The sequence below is a fragment of the Sminthopsis crassicaudata genome, chromosome 3 (genome assembly GCF_048593235.1).
Source record: "Sminthopsis crassicaudata isolate SCR6 chromosome 3, ASM4859323v1, whole genome shotgun sequence".
Classification (NCBI taxonomy): Eukaryota; Metazoa; Chordata; class Mammalia; order Dasyuromorphia; family Dasyuridae; genus Sminthopsis; species Sminthopsis crassicaudata.
The window spans coordinates 90680946-90695802 of record NC_133619.1 but is presented as its reverse complement, the minus strand read 5'-3'; the positions used below and the strand labels follow the sequence as shown (position 1 = coordinate 90695802).

General features: G+C 33.5%; 1 long non-coding RNA gene across 1 annotated transcript in view; it reads right to left on the bottom strand.

Annotated features, from left to right (window-relative positions):
* LOC141564873 (uncharacterized) overlaps positions 1-6663 on the bottom strand; it is a 58727-nt gene extending 52064 nt beyond the window's left edge. The window contains exon 1 of the long non-coding RNA XR_012488770.1: positions 6562-6663. This is a non-coding gene — a long non-coding RNA (uncharacterized LOC141564873). The remainder of the gene's footprint in view (positions 1-6561) is intronic.
* Between the last annotated feature and the right edge of the window lie 8194 nt (positions 6664-14857).

Below are 14857 nucleotides of genomic sequence, written 5' to 3'. Positions count from 1 at the left end.
GGTGGGGGAGGGATCCTAAAAAGGGAGGGCTGTGAAAAGCAAGTGGTGTTTACCAGTTTAATACTGGATAGGAGGGTAAAAGGGAAGGAAAGGGGAAAAGCATAAGCAGGGGTTAATAGGATGGCAAGCAATATAGAATTAGTCCTTCTAACCATAAATGTGAATGGGGCAAACTGCCTCATAAAGAGGAAGCAGTTAGCAGACTGGATTAAAAGTCAGAATCCTACTATATGTTGTTTACAGGAAACACACCTGAAACAGGATGAGACATTCAAACTAAAAGTAAAAGGGTGGAGCAGAATCTATTATGCTTCAGGCAAAACCAAAAAAGCAGGAGTAGCCATCCTCATCTCAGATCAAGCAAAAACAAAAATTGATCTAATTAAAAGAGATAAGGAAGGGCATTATATCCTGCTAAAGGGAAGCATCAATAGTGAAACAGTATCAATATTAAACATGTATGCACCAAGTGGTGCAGCATCTAAATTCTTAAAAGAGAAATTAAGAGAGCTGCAAGAGGAAATAGATAGCAAAACTATAATAGCGGGAGATCTCAACCTTGCACTCTCAGAATTAGATAAATCAAACCACAAAATAAATAAGAAAGAAGTCAAAGAGGTAAATAGAATACTAGAAAAGTTTGATATGATAGATCTTTGGCGAAAGCTAAATGGAGACAGAAAGGAATATACTTTCTTCTCAGCAGTTCATGGAACCTATACAAAAATTGATCATATACTAGGGCATAAAAACCTCAAAATCAAATGCAGTAAGGCAGAAATAGTAAATGCATCCTTTTCAGACCATAATGCAATCAAAATAACATTTAATAAAAAGCCAGGGGAAAATAGACCAAAAAATAATTGGAAACTAAATAATCTTATACTAAAGAATGATTGGGTAAAACAGCAAATCATAGACATAATTAATAACTTCACCCAAGAAAATGACAATAATGAGACATCATACCAAAATGTGTGGGATACAGCCAAAGCAGTAATTAGGGGAAGTTTTATATCTCTACAGGCCTACCTGCATAAAATAGAGAAAGAGAGGGCCAACGAATTGGGTTTACAACTAAAATTGCTAGAAAAGGAACAAATTAAAAACCCCCAGACAAACACAAAACTTGAAATTCAAAAAATAAAAGGTGAGATTAATAAAATTGAAAGTAAAAAAACTATTGAATTAATTAATAAAACTAAGAGTTGGTTTTATGAAAAAACCAACAAAATAGACAAACCCTTAGTAAACCTGATTAAAAAAAGGAAAGAAAAAAAGCAAATTGATAGTCTTGAAAATGAAAAGGGTGAACTCACCACTAATGAAGAGGAAATTAGAACAATAGTTAGGAGCTACTTTGCTCAACTTTATGCCGATAAATTTGATAACTTAAATGAAATGGAAGAATACCTTCAAAAATATAGCTTGCCCAGATTAACAGAGGAAGAAGTAAGTAGTCTAAATAGTCCCATCTCAGAAAAAGAAATAGACCAAGCTATTAACCAACTTCCTAAGAAAAAGTCCCCAGGACCAGATGGATTTACAGGTGAATTCTACCAAACATTTAAAGAACAACTAACTCCAATGCTATGTAAACTATTTGAAAAAATAGGGATTGAAGGAGTCCTACCAAATTCCTTTTATGACACAGACATGGTACTGATACTTAAACCAGGTAGATCGAAAACTGAGAAAGAAAACTATAGACCAATTTCCTTAATGAATATTGATGCTAAAATCTTAAATAAGATATTAGCAAATAGACTTCAGAAAATCATCCCCAGGATAATACACTATGACCAAGTGGGATTTATACCAGGAATGCAGGGCTGGTTTAATATTAGGAAAACTATTAGTATAATTGACCATATTAATAATCAAAGTAATAAAAACCATATGATCATCTCAATAGATGCAGAAAAGGCATTTGATAAAATCCAACATCCATTCCTACTAAAAACGCTTGAGAGTATAGGAATAAATGGACTATTCCTTAAAATAATAAGGAGCATATATTTAAAACCTTCAGTAAACATCATATGTAATGGTGATAAACTAGAACCTTTCCCTGTTAGATCAGGAGTGAAACAAGGTTGCCCACTATCACCATTACTATTCAATATAGTACTAGAAACTCTAGCCTTGGCAATAAGAGCCGAGAAAGAGATCCAAGGAATTAGAGTAGGAAATGAAGAAATCAAATTGTCACTTTTCGCAGATGACATGATGGTATACTTAGAGAACCCCAAAGACTCTGCTAAAAAACTATTAGAAATAATTCAGAATTTTAGCAAAGTCGCAGGATACAAAATAAATCCACATAAATCCTCAGGATTTTTATACATTACCAACACAATCCAACAGCAAGAGATACAAAGAGAAATTCCATTCAAAATAACAGTCAATAGTATCAAATATTTGGGAATATATCTACCAAAGGAGAGTCAGGAATTATATGAGCAAAATTACAAAACACTTGCCACAAAAATAAAGTCAGATTTAAATAATTGGAAAGACATTCAATGTTCTTGGATAGGCCGAGCGAATATAATAAAGATGACAATACTCCCCAAACTAATCTATTTATTTAGTGCTATACCAATCAGACTCCCAAGAAACTATTTTAATGACCTAGAAAAAATAACAACAAAATTCATATGGAAGAATAAAAGGTCGAGAATTGCAAGGGAACTAATGAAAAAAAAGTCAGAGGAAGGTGGTCTAAGTGTACCTGATTTAAAGCTATATTATAAAGCAACAGTCACCAAAACCATTTGGTATTGGCTAAGAAATAGACTAGTTGATCAGTGGCATAGGTTAGGTTCACAGGACAAGATAGTGAATAAAAATAGCAATCTAATCTTTGACAAACCCAAAGATCCCAAATTTTGGGATAAGAATTCATTATTTGACAAAAACTGCTGGGAAAACTGGAAATTAGTATGGCAGAAACTAGGCATGGACCCACATTTAACACCACATACTAAGATTAGATCAAAATGGGTCCAAGATTTAGGCATAAAGAACGAAATCATAAATAAATTGGAGGAACATGGGATGGTTTACCTCTCAGACTTGTGGAGGAGGAAGGAGTTTGTGTCCAAGGGAGAACTAGAGACCATTATTGATCACAAAATAGAACATTTTGATTACACCAAATTAAAAAGTTTCTGCACAAACAAAACTAATGCAAACAAGATTAGAAGGGAAGTAACAAATTGGGAAAAAATTTTTACAGTTAAAGGTTCTGATAAAGGCCTCATCTCCAAAATATACAGAGAATTGACTTTAATCTATAAGAAATCAAGCCATTCTCCAATTGATAAATGGTCAAAGGATATGAACAGACAATTTTCAGATGATGAAATTAAAACTATTTCCACTCATATGAAAGAGTGTTCCAAATCACTATTGATCAGAGAAATGCAAATTAAGACAACTCTGAGGTATCATTACACACCTGTCAGATTGGCTAAGATGACAGGAACAAATAACGATGAATGTTGGAGGGGCTGTGGGAAAACTGGGACACTGATGCATTGTTGGTGGAGTTGTGAAAGAATCCAACCATTCTGGAGAGCAATCTGGAATTATGCCCAAAAAGTTATCAAAATGTGCATACCCTTTGACCCAGCCATACTACTACTGGGCTTATACCCCAAGGAACTACTAGAGAAGGGAAAGGGTCCTGTATGTGCCAAAATGTTTGTGGCAGCCCTTTTCATAGTGGCTAGAAGCTGGAAGATGAATGGATGTCCATCAATTGGAGAATGGTTGGGTAAACTATGGTATATGAATGTTATGGAATATTATTGTTCTATAAGAAATGACCAACAGGAGAAATATAGAGAGGCTTGGAGAGACTTACATCAACTGATGCTGAGTGAAACGAGCAGAACCAGAAGATCATTATACACTTCAACAATGATACTGTACGAGGATGTATGCTGATGGAAGTGGATTTCTTCAACATAGAGAAGAGCTAATCCAATTCCAATTGATTAATGATGGAAAGAACCAGCTACATCCAGAAAAGGAACAATGGGAAATGAATGTAAACTGTTATTTTTACCTTCTGAATCCAATTCTTCCTGTGCAACCAAAAATTCAGTTCTACACACATATATTGTATCTAAATTATACTGTAATATATTTAACATATATAAGACTGCTTGCCATCTGGGGGAGGGGCTTGGGGGAGGAAGGGAAAAAATCTGAATAGAAGTAAGTGCAAGGGATAATGTTGTAAAAAATTACCCATGCATATGTACTGTCAAAAAATGTTATAATTATAAAATAAAATAAAAATAAATAATAAAAAAAAAATAAAAAAAAAAAAAAAAAAAAAAAAATCATTTCATTTATCATTATCCCATATTAGATTTCCCTTCCTCCTCTAAAAAGGTATATCAAGACATAATACTGTTATGGTGAAGGAAAGATAAGAAATAAGGAATTTGGTAGGTTAGTGGGATCTGGTATCTCCCCTACTATCCCATCCTCTTTTCTTTTTACTTCTCTTTCTCTCTTGCTGGGATCCTTTACTGAAACTAAATGAGCTTTAAAAGGGAATTAGATTGACTACCAACTGATAAAAACTTCAAACCCTTTCATAAATTGACATAAATAAGAGAAGGCTATGTGGCTTAATTGGAAATGCCAAAGGGAATACAGAATGAGAGGTTTAGACAACTAACATTTGCGAAACTGCTTACCAGGCACTTTTCATATGTTATCTCATTTGATCTTCATAACCACCATACAAAGTAGATGCTTATTATTCCTATGTCATAGATGAAGATTACCGAGAATTACATAGCTAAGTCAGAATCTGAACCAGTATAAGAATTTAGTTCATCCTTACTCTGATATCTGTCTTATATTCATTGTGCTACCTAAGTGAGTCATTTACTACTAGACCAGGAGATAATACCTCAAGGAATAGGATAACTTTCTATTGTCTTCCACCACTATTCCCAAATACATACCCTAGACTGATTCCCTCCAAAATACTACAAAGGGAAATCAGGGAAAAGATGCATTCTGTGATATCTTCAAGGAGCATCTGGTTGTATTCTTCAAATCAGATCTAGAGGAGGAAGTATACCTTGAACTCTTCCAGGGCTTGACCATCACTATACCAATTTTCTGCTCTTTTTGGTTTATTTTCACTCCAAGTATGAGAGCCATTCAAAGATGAAGGCAAATGATATATTTAAAGATGAGGCAACAGAGAAGTGCCATTCACTAGGAAAAGGATAGTTATTTGATGAGTAATTTAAGCTTACAAATCTTGAAGAGGCAAGGATTAAGGAAGTGGGTACTAGACATAAGAAAACAGCATGGCTGGAACTTGGACAGAGTATTGGATGAAAAAAAGAATTATCTAAGGAAAACAAATACACATGGTAACATCAAGACAACATTTTCCAGTAAGATTCCTTTCGTTTTTTTGTTTTTCCTACATTTCATTTTATTCAGCTTTCATTCCAGGCAAATGTTCATCATGGTGGAGGAGTTGGGAAGGTATTATAATACCTTAATAAGCCCTCAATTTCCTTGAACTTAACTAATTTGATCCTGACTTTCATAAATTTACATCCTGGCAGGATAAGGATGATTGTGGTTACTTATTTCAAACCACCCCATTTTTTCCAATATCCAAGGAGAATTCTTGTTTCCATCTATGCATGGATTAGACTGCATTTTTCATAAAATTTAGATTTCTCTCTTGACTATACTGTTAATTTCATGAACGTTCCCTGTCCTCTCATCTAACTCTGTCTTCTCAAACCAAATGACAAATAAAGTTTCAAGCTCAATCACAAAAAATCACATTCTTTATTATCATGAATGTATAAAATATTTGATAATTAACTGAGCATTTCTCTGCTAGTACTTTTGTGTCATGTTGCAAATTACCAGTAATCATCTTCTGGTTACATTTATTTTTTGTCTTCTTTGTGTGGCTCTTTTTTTCCCCTTTGAATCATTTAAAGAGATATCATGAATAAACTAATTTTCATTTTGCAGTCAGAGTCCACGTGCTGAGAAACAAATATTTTGACAAGAAATAAACTAGCATACTGTCAATGTCAAAATGTTTAAATTGTTTTCAGTACTTGCCTGATGGCTTGATTCAAAAGACTTGATCTTCCATCTTGAGGAGAATTTTCTAGGGAAAAATCCCTGTGATTGGTTGTCAGTGAGTCATTTTCCTACATTTCATTATTTAAATATTTTAGCAGTTTGCACACTATACAAACACTATAAAAGAAAGGAAGGAATATCTGGATTTCAATGAATATAAATTTCTCATCAGGTTTAAAAATGGTCACATATTTCATTTGATTTCTTTTTTTTTTTTTTGTAATGTACAATTTCATTTTTATAAAATGTTATTTGATGTATGACCTAAAGAACGTCATGTCTTTCCATGATTTTTAAGTTATCATATTGTGTAGAATATTAACTCTTTTATTCACTCAAAAACAAAAACTGTATTTTCAAACAATTTGGAAAAAATTAATACTACTTTATATTTATATAGTCCCTTACAGTTCAGATGTACTTTGAAGGCAGGCAGGAGGTTGTATTTGTGATCAATGACGTTTGAACTTGAACTCTTGGTAAGTAGATTAGATTTTCTTGTAGGATTCAAATATAACTGTAAATGGGAAAAATCTAATTAAGAACTTTTTTTCCTTCTACAGATTCTATTTCATATTAATGTGCTGTTTTGTTTTTCTAGTAAGTCATATGAAATACAACTAAGTTTATTCAGAGGTCCCTTCTCCACCTGCTTCTTTCTTAAGAATAACCATTTTTCATTGTATCTGTAACTAACCACTGCTAAAGCTATGTATTTGTTATTAAAAGTAAGGGGTAAGGGCAGCTAGGTTTCACAGTGGGTAGACCATGAGCCCTGAAGTCAGGAAGACCTGAGTTCAAATCTAGCCTCAGATATTTAACGTTTCCTAACTATGTGACTCTGGGCAAGTCACTTAACCCCAACTGTCTCAGAAAAAAAAAAATGTAAGGGGGTGATTGATAAAACAGGATTGATCATCAAGCATGAATCTGCATAGATCTTAAATATATTATCTTCAGTTTACAATGTAAAATGTGTATTTATCTGATGAATTAGAGAACATGGAGAATTGCTATTGCTAAATTTCCATCTATATATTTCAATTTATTTATTATTCTTAAGTAATAGTATTCACATTTCTTTATTACAAAATTGTTATTAAATCAAATGGTAAGCAAATAAAACTCAGTACTGAGAAAAACAAACTGTATTTGAATTTTTCATCTTCTCCTTGTAGAACTAGATATATAAATCAGAGCAAGTCAATGAGGATTATTTCAGTTATCGCCAACTCTTCAGGACCCCATTTTGAAATTTCTTGGAAAAGATATTGAAGTTGTTTGTTACTTCCTTCTCTAGCTTATTTTACAGGGGAAAAAAATAGAATCAAAAAAGTTAAGTGACTTTTGCAGGGTAATACAATTAGTAAATATTTAAGGCCAGATTTGAAATCAGAAAGTCTCGTCTACCTGACTTGAAGACAGGCTCTCTATCCATTGAACCACCAAGTTGTCTTTACTTTTACTATGTTCTACACCAGGTATTAAATATTGAGAATACTAATTGAATTACAAGAAAATCAGTCTCTTCTCAGGGAACTTAACTTTCACATCAAGGAAGACAATAACAAAAGGAAACTGAAAGGACAATAGAATGAAAAAAAATTCCCATTTACTTTACACATTGCTTGGTTAGTTGCTTGGTTGTTTCCTTCATTCTCACAAAAGACCAAAATGACATCATTATGTTAGAGTTGAGTTACAGTGTATCCGACTGTGGCTGATCAGAAGAACACGATCTTGGAACAGGTCAGACACCAATAGTCCATATGAACTTTTGGGGTAAACTTATTAACTTTTGAAAATCTTGTGTTTCTTCTGAGATAAATCAATTTTGTTTTGCTCATTGAACACAGCACCTTCTCTCACAAAGGCATGTCATGCTTGGCAATCCTGTGCCAAAGTCTTCTTTGTCCTACAATAAACTTTAAAGTTCTATTTTACAATTTTATTTTATGCAGTGTTTTTCTTCTGTTTGTTTTTTTCAATTTCACCAAATGTATTTTTTTAGGAGTTGTTTTCTTCAGTTAATTTCTATTTCCTTTTTTAAACTGTCTTGCAAAACTCTCATTTCCTTTCCCCATTTTTCTTCTCTCTTTTAAGATTCTTTTTGAATTATTCCAAGAGAGCCTTTTGAGTTGGGACCAACTCATATCACAATTTTAGGATTCATCTGGAGGCATTTTGCCTTTAGTGTCCTCAAGGTTTGAGGTCTGTTCTTCTGTTGTCTCCTGCCTCTATAATAGATCTCTATGGTCAGAGCTTTTTTTTGTATTTTTGGTCATTTTTAAAAGTTGAAGTCTGTTACTAGGTGAGGGAAATACTGTCTTCATGCTAAGCTAGAGCCAGTGCTGCAAGCAATCTAATTATGCTGGGTGGGCATGGCCAATTCCCACCTATTAAGTTAAGGGGCTCACAACTTGTCATCTGCAGCTAGTCTGCTGATGTCCTGGACTTCTGAACTAGAATAGAGTAGCCAACACTGTTGTATTTTGCCTAAGAGCCTGCCATTATATTCCCTGTGTGATGCATCTTTGCCCTGCCTTACTTGTACTGTGCTTGCACTGGCCTGCATCCCCCTCTTCCCCCTACCCAATTGAGACAGACCTTTCATGGAGTCCTTGTAAGATATTTTCTGGAAATTGGTTATACTCCAAATATTTATGGGTTCTGTTACTCCAAAATCTTTTAGAAGTTTGATCTAATGTTGACTGTGAAGGAAGCTAGGAAGAAGTCAGGCAAAGTCCTGTCTACTCTTTGCCATCTTGGCTCCTCTCTTCTTAGAGACAACTTGAAAGTGTCTTTGTATCAAATTTCCTGATCATCTTATGAGCACTTATTCTGTGTAAATTCTCCATAAAATAATCTTTTTTGGCGAGCATACATTTGACATTCTAACACTGTGACTAGTTAAATGGAGTTGTGCTCTCTGCAGGAGATTTGGAATGCTTGGCAGTTCGGTTCAAGAAAGGACCTCAAGACAAACATATTTAATGACTTGCTCAGGATCACAAAGCTAATAATTGTCTAATGCTAAATTTAAATTTATATGCAGAATACATCGTGTGTAATGCCAGGGTGGATGAATCAAAAGTCAGAATTAAGTTTACCAAAAAAAAAAAAATTAACAATCTCAGATATACAAAAGACACCATGATGGTAGAACCTGAAGAGAAATTGAGAAACCTCTTGATGAAGGTGAAAGAGGGGATTATAAAAGCTAATTTGAAGTTTAATATTTGTTAAACAAAACCGAAGTTCTTGGCAATTGGTTCCATCGCTTTCTGACAAATAGAAGGACAAGAAATGAAAGTAGTGCCACATTTTATATTCTTGGATTCAATCATTACTGCAGATAATGACTACAGCCATGAAATTAAAAGATGCTAGCTCTTGGAAGGAAAGCTATGGCAAATTGTATGGCAAATACTAAAAAGCAGACATATAATCTTGAAAACAAAGGATCATGAATAGGCAATGCTATAGTTTTGTTTTTGTTTTTGTTTTTTCCAATAACAACATATGAGTGAAAGTTAGATTATAAGAAGAATTGAACACCTCCGAATTGATGATTTTGAATTGTCAAGCTGAAGACTTTTGAAAGTCCCTTAGAAACCAAAGAGATCAGATCAGTCAATACTTAAATTATTTTATTATTTAAATTAATTTATACTATTTATTGGAAGATCAAATACTGAAGCTGAATCAGATCCACATGTTGATGAATTTAATCTGAAGCCTAAGTACTTTGGCCAAGTAATAAGAAGAAGGTGCTCATTGGAAAAGTCCATGACATTGGGAAAGTTTGAACACAAAAGGAAATAAACGGGGATAGAATGATGAAATGGATAGTGTAATAGAAACAATGAACATGAACTTGGACAGACTTTGGGAGATTGTGGAAAATAAAAAGAGCCTGATATGCTACTACATCTGGGGTCATGAAGAGTCTGACATGTATGAACAATTTGCACAAAAACAAAGAATTTGAATGCATGTCTTCCTGAGTGCAAATCCACTTAAGCCACTGATTCACCTACATATTTATTCATATCCCTATCTTCATGTTCACCCAAAGAGAGACCAAATTGAACTTTTTTTTTGATCATAAGTATTTGAACAATTTTATTTTCCTTCAGTTCACTGAGAGACTTGACTGAGTATTCATCTCCTTCTCAGAATTATCAATACTCCTTTCTGTTCTATCCTTCAAAAATTCTATAGTCCTTACCCTTAGTATTTCTTGGGATATTTTGATTCTTATTAACTCTAGCTTACTTCCCCTAAATCCACTTGGCTCAGAAAGCATTCTACTTGATTGCTAAGGAAACCTCATGTTTTCCTGGCTTACTAAAATATTCTTGACCAGTAGGATCTATGCCTACAATGATAAGTGAACATGACCATACAGAAGGAACAATCAACTCAGAAATCTCCATTTATCTTAGCATATAAGCTATGAAACAGATGATTTTACCCAATACCATTTCTTTCTATCTTTCTTCCCTCCATTCCCCTCTCTCTTTACTTTATTTCTTCATTTCCTGCTATCCTCCCTTTCTCTCTCCCTCTCTTCCTTCCTTCCTTAAGCATAAGCATTTAAACTTTTGCTTAAATTTATTAGCACGTAGACCTGATTCAGCTTCAGTATTTGATCTTCCCATGAATAATTATGAATTAATTTCTTTAAGTATTGACTGTTTGATCTCTTTGGTGTCCCAGGAACTCTCAAAAGTCTTCTCTATATAACTTATAAGTAATAAACTCTTGGAGTTCCTCATATATCAACATACTTTTAACAATTCTTGCTCTTGTTACTACTACAAGAATTGGATTCTAAACCTCACATTTAGAAATGATACTTCCTTCCTTAGTCCTTGCCCAGCAATTTGTAATGACCTTATTCTAACATGCACTACAATTTTAGTATATTTTTGATATTAAATAATATTTTAAAAATATACTCTCATCTCCCATAGATATTTTAAACTTTTCAAAGCAGGGACAACATATTAAATTTCTTCTTGCCTGAACATTTATTCCATATATTTTTACTTAAAATAGCAGAAAAAAGGAAGGAGGGAAGAGAGGAAAGGACGAGAAAAGGAAGAAAGAAAGGAAGGAGACACCAGTTCTCCTCCTTACCAGAGAGTAAGTAGTCACCAGTAAGTAGCAATCTCTGTTTGGCTCAGTTTCTCCTTTGGTGGTCTCCAAGGTGGTTGTAAGGGGGAAAATGAAGTAATATTTGTAAAGTGCTTCACAAATCTTTATGCCTCATATACATACTTATTATTGCTGTTGTTTTTTTATTTTCATTATCATCATCAATTTTATTATTGTTGTTAGGCATCTAGGAGGTACAATATGTAGAAATATTATCTTTGTATAATTTTTCTTCATCCTTATCATCATCACTGTAGTATTAGTACTCAGTATTAGCAGTAGAAGATAACAGGCCTTGAGTTCATAGTGTTTCATGAGTTCATAGAGATAACAATAGTTTATATTCTAGTAAAAACTTGGAAATTATGAAGGCCATTACTGATGGTGTGTGCGAAAACTGAAACAAGAAAGTATGTACAAAGACAATGAAGACTATACAGTTTTTTTATTGCTTTTGACATAGAATATATGAAGGCTAGAAAGATAGGTCAGACCCTGAAGGCCAAAATAAGTGTCTTACACTTTATTAAGTAGGTAATAGAGTGCTCTTGAAGTTTTTTAAGTAGAAAAAGTGATACAATCAGCAATACATTAAGAATTCTCAAAAGATACCATAACCATATAACCATAATTGCACAGGTGAGGAAATATGTGTGTGAGGAGAGAACAATAAGATGGGGGCTAGACCGTGATTTTGAAAGGGAATATATAATAAACTACATAAGCAGAATATAAATCTTAAAGAGGGAATGCATATTGGATGAATAGCTTGCCTATTTTAGCCAGGTAAAGATATTTATCAAGTGTCACTTCAAATTCAGGATTGTTTGCCTATTCTCTTACAAAGTTTTAAAGAGAGTTCACATCATGAGGTATCCAATTTTTCAGAACTGTGCCTACATAGCTGTCTTTGTTGTTGTTATGTTTTGCTTTGAACTTGAAATGTTTCTTTGAACCATTGTTTTAGATTATTAATAATGAGTAAAGTTACAAAGTACATATCATGGCTTTACTCATAAAACTTCTGTGAGGGCTAATGAGATGAAACTACAACTCCAAGATGCATCTTTGATAATATGCTCCCTAATGTCTTTCAAAACCCTTTTTCTCACCTTTCAGAAATGAAAGAGATAATGCAATACACCTACATAAATAAAGTATGGGATCCTAAACAGCCCTGAGACGTTCTTTCTTGAGCTGGCAGCCACAATAATAATGCCATCTCAAGCATCCCAAGATAGTGGATCAAGTATTTCTAAGTCTAAGTAAGCATCCCATAAAGAATTTGAATTGCATTCCCCTTAATGTTTATTTTGTCTTCCTAGAATATTGTAAAGAGTTCTATAATGCCTTCAAACAGCTGACTTTAGGTAGAGGGTAGCATATTAACTTGAAGACTCCTTGGAGATTTCTTAAACTAACATCCCTATATATTGTGAAGCCTCTAAATGAGCTGGTAATTGGTCCATTTCTTGTGCCCTTGCTTCTGTTAAGATCATTTGAAGAGCTTGCTTATGTAGGTTTCCTAGGTCATCATTGTTATCAAATAGCATTTAAGTGCCTAAATGTGCATGGAACTATACTGGGCACTTAAAAGCCAATTAAATGGACACGGCCATTGCTACTGAGGGCTTTTATACTAAGGAACAATCATTTGCAAAGACAAAGAATAGTCCAGAGATACTAAATTCTCATACCTGAATAGATTTTTAAAATAGTATTTAAAGAATTTTGATCAGCATTTTAAGAAGGGTTTATTGGAATGTAAGAAACTACATGGTGGAATGGACAGAGGGCAAGTTTTGGAATCAGGAATTCTTGGTTTCAAAGTCTGCCTCTGACATAAGTCTAGCTTTGTGACCATGGTTAAGGCACTTAATCTTTAGTGTTCTAGGCAAATATGCAAGACTAAAAATAGTGTGGATATTCCTGTGCACTATGAATACTTTTCCTCTGAGATCACCTTTTATGAATATGAATGCTTTTGGTCTCTCTCTCTTTCTCTCTCTATAGTTAGATATAGATATGGTGATCGCTCTCCTCTTTCTCTCTCTCTTTCTCTTCCTATCATGTATGTTACTGAGGCATTATTATTTTACTGAGTTCATTACTGAGGCAGCAAGGTGGTACAATGGATAGAATGCTGGGCCTAGAATCAGGAAAATCTGACTTCAAATCCATCCTTAGATACTTATTAGCTGTGTGACTATGATTAAGTCAGTTAGTTTCTATTTACATCATTTTCCTTAATTTTAAAATGAGGAAACAATAGCATCTAACACAAAAGTTTTTGAGGATTTATATAATATATATGGAACAATGCTTGGCATGCAATAGGTAATATGTGTGTGTCTGTGTGTGTGTTTGTGTGTGTTTGTGTGTGTGTGTGTGTGTGTGTAAATGCTTATTCCTTCCTTTTGCCCTTCCCTTACATTTTGGAATTAAAAAAAAAAAAACAGGTAGAGAATCATGATCTTTTTATAAACATTTAATAAAAAGCTACTATGTGCCAAGCATGTGTTAAGTTCTGGAGAGACAAGAAAAAAAAAAAAGGCAAATAATAATTCCTACCCTCAAGGAGCTCACAATCCAATGGGGAAGACAATAAGCCACAAATACATACAAACAAGATATATACAGGATAAATAGGAAGTAATTTAAAGAGAGAAAATACTAGAAGGAAAGCACTTCCCATTTTATAAATTAAGAATCAGCTTTTGATATTAAATACCTTTCCCAAGTTTGTATAACCAGAAGCAAAAAGAATAAGATACATGTATTATTAAAATTAAGAATTCAAAAACAGAGGAATTGACCCTCCTTACCCAGAAATAGTGAAAACTGCATGTGAAGAAGTGCTCTTTAAAAACAAAGTATGTCCACCTTTCCTGTAGAAGAAACAAGAATAAAAGATGGAATTCCAGTGTTTCAACAAGAATACCTTTGGAGCCCAACTTATTTTTTTTAACCTATGAGGAAAATGACATTATCTTAATTACAAACTATTTATTACAAACCACTCAATTTTCAGGTGATAAAATTGAGATTCAGAATTTTTGTAACTTAACCAAAGGAAAGTTTGCCCTTATGTAAGAAATGGTGACAGGATGTAAAGCTATTGTTTCTGTCTTCAAAGGCAGTGGGTATTTGTTTTTTTGGGTTTTTTTGTGTTTGTTTGTTTGTTTTTCACTATGCCTTACTTCTTTCTGAAACGCATTGGGAAATCAAGCCAGGAGAATTTAAATTTAGCCACAATTATTTACTATCAGTATATTATTAGGTAAGATATGTCATTCATTGGATCTCAGTCTCTTCATAAGTAAAATGAAGGAAATTGATTAGATGAACTTCCAGAAAGCTAACAACTCTAAATTTATCCCTTTTATTCAGATTCTAAAATCATAGGCAAAGCTATTTTTTTATTCATATAAAACTTAGTCCTCTGGGAAAATGATAAAGAAATAATTGAACTTTCTAATAAAAAGTATTATAGAAATGCAAGGTATTATTAATGCCCTTGCACTTATCCCTCCTACACATA